This window comes from Carya illinoinensis, chromosome 4, assembly GCF_018687715.1.
Source record: "Carya illinoinensis cultivar Pawnee chromosome 4, C.illinoinensisPawnee_v1, whole genome shotgun sequence".
In the NCBI taxonomy this organism is placed as follows: Eukaryota; Viridiplantae; Streptophyta; class Magnoliopsida; order Fagales; family Juglandaceae; genus Carya; species Carya illinoinensis.
In genome coordinates, this window is record NC_056755.1 from 153,695 (window position 1) to 159,889 (window position 6,195).

Below are 6,195 nucleotides of genomic sequence, written 5' to 3' on the forward strand. Positions count from 1 at the left end.
GTTTTTTATTTTTATTCACAACACATAAACTTCATTAATTAAAGATATGCATCAGCAGTTAGTAAGGATTAATGTTCCAAAGGACATCCTCTATAACTACTACGTCCTCTTGCAAACATAAAGCCTCTTCGGCCAAATAATGAGCCACTTGATTAGCAAATCTTTTAACGTGAGTAAAATACAATAATAATAACTTAGGTAGGGTTTGGATAGAGAAATAATTCCATCTTATCTTATTTTATTTTGATATCCAAACATTATAAATATAAATATTTTTTAATTTTAAATTTTTAACTTTTTCATCTAATCATTACCTAATTATTATATTTTTTCTAAACTTCTAAACAAAACATAAAAAATAATACAATTTTTTTAAATCTCAAAACAAAAATTATATTAAAAAATTATATTCTAACAATATTTTAATTTTTTAATATTTTATTCAAAATTTTCTCTCTTCTTTCCCAAAGCCCTATAAAACATTTTAACTCGAATCATTTCTAACTTATCTCATCTCAACTGAAATATTTCACTATTATTCACAAATCATATTAACTTATCTCATCTCAACTCATTGTCCAAACCAGGCCTTAATGTCTGAAATGATATGACCATAACTACTAAGAGCATTCTCATAAGCTTAAGCAAAGACAAAACTAAAATCACATGTTTTGTTTTTTGCCTATTCCATTCAAGATAAATTCTCACATTAAATTATCCATCTATTAGCTAAATAATAATAAAATACCGTTTTGATGTATAGTTCGACTTCAAACTCTAACATCACAACACCCAAGATGCTCTTTTGGAAGGACGTAACTCTTCCATCTGAATGGGTTCTCAAGCAGGAACTTCCTCCTAGGAAGATACCAGCTCAAAATTCAGACCTTAAAATTATCCAACAGTATCTTGATGGTACTGTAAAGATTTCTTTTGACCAACCGGCCATCAGTAAAAGAAGAAATTCTTTTGCAGGTTCCAAGTCTTCAGTTAGTTCGGACCAAGATCTAAGAGATGAAAATCTCGAAAGATACTTGAGGGATCGTGATAATCCCACTCGTTCGATTCAGATCAGGGAACTTCATCCAAAAGAAGAACCCTTAGACCAAGACATAAAGTTGGAAGGAATTTCAACTAAGTCCCAGGTTACTTCCGCCTATTATTCAACCATAGATGATCATAAATCCAAAGGTAAATCCATAAAGCAAGAAGTACAAGTAGAAGATGATATTGAATCAACATCTCCTACAGCTTCTGATATGGTTGCTCCAGTCCATTCCAGTTTAATGGTTTTGGATAAAGCATTGAATGATTTAGATTCTGAATTACTTGAAATTGATATGATTAATTTACATGCTGATTTTATGTCCAAAGAGAACCGTGATAAGCGAAAAACTTATCATAAAACTTACTCAGTTTCTGAGAAACAGAAGATTCGAAAAGAATGGAAGAAAAAGATGTACAAGGATAACAAGCACATCTTATTCTTCGATTTCCTTGAAAATCATTATGTTTCAAAGAATTTTTTAAATGTTTTAAAAACAAGTTTTACTAAAGAAGAAGGTAGGAAAGTTGTAAAAACCAGTCACCCTCCTTTAGAAACCATCCTTGTTTCTGTCAAAGGGATTGAGGTAAAAGCCTTGCCCTTCAAGATCTCGGATCCAGGTCCGAATGAAAATGTTTTTGCCGAAACAAAAAAGATCATAGAGCAAAGCAATTTCGTCAACCAGACCCTCCATACAATAGGTCGATAGCTCGACCGTATAGAGGATATAGTTGAAAAACCTGTTTTCGAAAAACCTGCTTTAAAGAAAACAATTGAAAAACCTTTGATCGTCCTGCCATCGGATAGGTCAAAAATCCATTTTGGAGTGACCAATACAATAGCTAAACTTGATCAAATGCTTGCTGAGGTTAAGCAAGAAAAACCCTCTTGTTCTGTCATAGACAGAAACGGCCCATGGGTTAATTTCGATGATTCCTTTTCTGTACATACTTGGAATAATTCTGATGATGATGTCTCTTTGTCTGATAATTCCTTAGTTCAGAAAATTGATTTACTTGAAAAAGAATTTCAGGGTCTTCAAGTTGAAAAACCCGAACTTGCCAGGATATATTCGAGAGACATTAAACCAATAGGTCTCACGAAAAACTGGTATTCTAGACCCACACCTCCCGATTTACAGTACGAAGAGAGAGGTTCACACTCTCAGTTCTCCGTATCTGCTGACCAAATATATGAATGGAATATTGATGGATTCTCTGAGCAAGAAATCCTCAATACTTTGAATCGTATGTCCATGGTTGCTATTGCTTATTACAACAACAAACTCAGCCAGACTGAGATTGTTGATATCCTGACCAGCGGATTTTCAGGGATGCTTCGTTCTTGGTGGGACAAACATCTCACTACCGAAGACAGGGAAACCATTCGTTCTGCTGTCAAAAGAGACACAGATGGTTTACCCATCTTGCCACCTGAAGAAGACCGAAGGGAAGGAACCCACGGGTCTCCTGATGGTGTCAACATCCTGATTTTTACCATAGTTAAACATTTTGTTGGAACCCCTTCCAACATCACAAATAGAGTTTCTGATTATTTGAATAACTTGCAATGCAATAAAATGTCTGATTATCGTTGGTATAAAGACGTTTTTATGTCTCGTGTTATGCTTAGAAATGATTCTCAAAAACCTTACTGGAAAGAGAAGTTCATTGATGGATTGCCTCGTTTGTTCGCCATTAAGGTAAAGGACTCACTTACTGATATTACGGGTTATCTGAATTATGATGATTATACTTACGGTGACATTATAAGTATGATTCAGAAACTGGGTATTAGTATGTGCAATGATCAAAGGATGATTGCTCAACAGATGAAAGATAGAAAGAAAGCCAAATATGAGATGGGAAACTTTTGCAAACAATTTGGCCTTCCTCCTATTGCTCCATCTATACAGCGCAGAAAAAGTTCAAAAAGGTTTGAAAAACCTCGCAGGAACTATAACAGATCCCGTGAGGAGTTTTATAAAAAATCTGTTTCAAAATCGGTTTCAAAAAAGAAACCATTTCATAAAAAGGTTTCAAAAGCCCCTGCAAAGGGAACATGTTTTAATTGTGGCCAACCTGGACACTATGCGAATAAGTGTACAAAGAAGCCACAGGGTTTTAAAAAGAAGCTTAATGAGTTAAATATCAATGCCGTTGATCAAGAAGATCTGTTTCGATTACTCAAACATAGATCTCCTACATCCTCGGATGATGATGAACTTAGTTCTAGTGGACCTGATTACCACTCGGACTCTGATCATATTAACTCACCAAACATCAAGTTTGGATGCAATGATTCTTGTTGTGCTTCTAAAGTCAAAACAATCAATGTTTTAGACGGAGGAAGAGAGCAAGGACCTGTTTTGAGTAAAGAGCAGGAACATGAAAACATGCTCCTCTCTATTATCTCGCAGATTCAAGACCCTGAGTTTAAAGAGAAATATCTCAAGAAGTTTAAGGAAACAATGACTCGTAAAGAGCCATCGACTTCCAAGGGCAAGATTTCTTTTGAAGAAACTTTGGGACGTTTTCAAAAACAAAAACCCAAAGATATTTCATTAAATGATTTACAACATGAAGTATCTCTTGTTAAAAGAGAGATTACTGAACTCAGAGAAGAGATCAAAAATCTCAAATCTGAAAATGCATCTTTTAAACAAGATTTAGCATGTTTAAAGTTGGATAAAGAATTTGATCATGACAGTCCTTCTGGTGAAGAATCAAACCAGTCAGACCATGCTAAACCCTCTAGTCCAACTAAGGAGATTTGTTTAGTTCACCGTTCTGTTCCACAGAAATGGTTTTGTTTGGTAGAAATTGTTGTTAATCATGAATATAGATTCTCTGCTATTGCCTTGATCGATTCAGGAGCGGATCTTAATTGTATCCGAGAAGGCTTAGTTCCTACCTCCTATTTCGAAAAGTCCGAAGAGAATTTATTCTCGGCAAAGGGATCTAAGATGAAGATTCGTTATGAGTTAAATACAGCTCATGTCTGCCAGGACAATGTTTGCTTTAAAATTCCTTCTGTGCTTGTTAAGAATTTGACTCATGATGTTATTCTTGGCATGCCTTTTTCTCAACATGATTTATCCATTTCTTTCTGAAGCTGATGGGATCACTACTGACCCCTTTGGACAGAAAATTAAGTTTAAATTTGCTTCTAAGTTTGAACGTGATACTGCCAGAAGATCTGTGTTTTTGCTCTCTGCAAAAAGAAAACATTTAGATTTTCTTAAACAAGAAATTAGGTTCAAACGTGTTTCTGATAATTTGCATGATTCCTTGCTTAGATCTAAAATCGAAGATTTTCAAAAAACTTTGGTTTATGAAGTCTGCTCGGAACTTCCTAATGCTTTCTGGCATAGGAAGAAACATGTTGTTTCTTTACCTTATGTTAAAGATTTCTTTGAAAACTCAATTCCAACCAAAGCAAGACCTATTCAGATGAATAGAGAAACTTTGGAGTTTTGTAAAAATGAAATCCAGGATCTTCTTGCTAAGAATATCATCAGGCATAGTAAGTTACCCTGGTCTTGTGCAGCCTTTTATGTCCAGAAAAATGCTGAGATTGAGCGAGGTACACCCCGTTTAGTTATTAATTACAAACCCTTGAACAAAGTGTTAGAATGGATTAGGTATCCTATCCCTAACAAGAATGACTTGGTTCATAGATTAAGTGATGCAATTATTTTCTCCAAGTTTGACCTTAAGTCCGGATTTTGGCAAATCCAAATTAGAGAGTCAGACCGATACAAGACTGCTTTCACTACTCCATTCGGTCACTATGAGTGGAACGTCATGCCATTTGGGCTGAAGAACGCTCCTAGTGAATTTCAAAACATTATGAATGATATTTTCCTGTCATTCACTGATTTCACCATCGTCTACATAGATGATGTTCTTGTTTTCTCCAAATCTATTGATGAACACTGGAAACATCTTAAAACGTTTCTTGAGATCATCAAAAGAAATGGACTTGTTGTTTCTGCAAAAAAGATTAAACTATTTCAAACCAAGATCAGGTTCCTTGGTTATGATATCTTTGAAGGCAAAATCAGGCCCATCCAAAGAGCCATTGAATTTGCTGACAAGTTTCCAGATGTCATCCTTGACAAAAACCAGCTTCAAAGATTTCTTGGTTCTTTGAATTACATCTCAGATTTCTACAAGGATATGAGAAAACAATGTCGCCCTCTCTTTGCGAGATTGCGTTCCAATCCTTCTCCGTGGACTAATGTTCACACCAACATAGTTAAACAGATCAAGACACATGTCAAAACTCTTTCGTGTCTTGGGATTCCTACTTCAAATAGCTTCAAGATTGTCGAAACTGACGCCTCAGACGCAGGCTATGGCGGCATCCTGAAACAGGTTGTTTCACTTGGTTCCTCTGAACAGATTGTTCGTTTCCATTTCGGAACCTGGAACCATGCACAGCATAACTATAGTACTATTAAAAAAGAAATTTTATCTGTAGTACTATGTATTTCTAAATTTCAAAGTGATTTGCTTAATCAACATTTTCTTTTACGCATTGATTGCAAAACTGCTAAAACTGTTTTAGAACAAGATGTTAAAAACATTGCATCAAAACAGATTTTTGCACGATGGCAAGCTATTTTAAGCGTTTTTTATTATGATATTGAATTTATCAAAGGAACTAATAATTCGATCCCTGATTTTCTTACCCGTGAATTCTTACAGAAAACATGAGTAAGAAGAAAAAACCAGTTCAACCGGTTACTTCACCACCTCCCAGACCGGTTTTGCCAATGCTTATGCCTCCGGCATCTACATCAACCTTGGCTTCCTCCCCACTGGAGATAGCCAACAGATTTACCAGTCTAGGACAAGTTCCTAGGCCAATTCCCCCCAGCTCCTTTGCTTCTACATTAGTTACTCCATACGATGCGTATGCGAGTCCCTTGACTACGGTAAACCCCAGGTTTCCCTCTGCCAACAAAGCAGAATATTTCTTGAAAGCCTGGTTTCAAAATCTGTTTTACATTGAGAAATCGGTAAAAACAGATCCCTTCCAGATTGCTTCTAATTATTTTCCCCAAGGTTTCCATTGGATCCCCAAAGATCTAAACAAAAACCTCAGCTATTATTTTGGAATTTTGGTTGGCACCGGTTCCATTA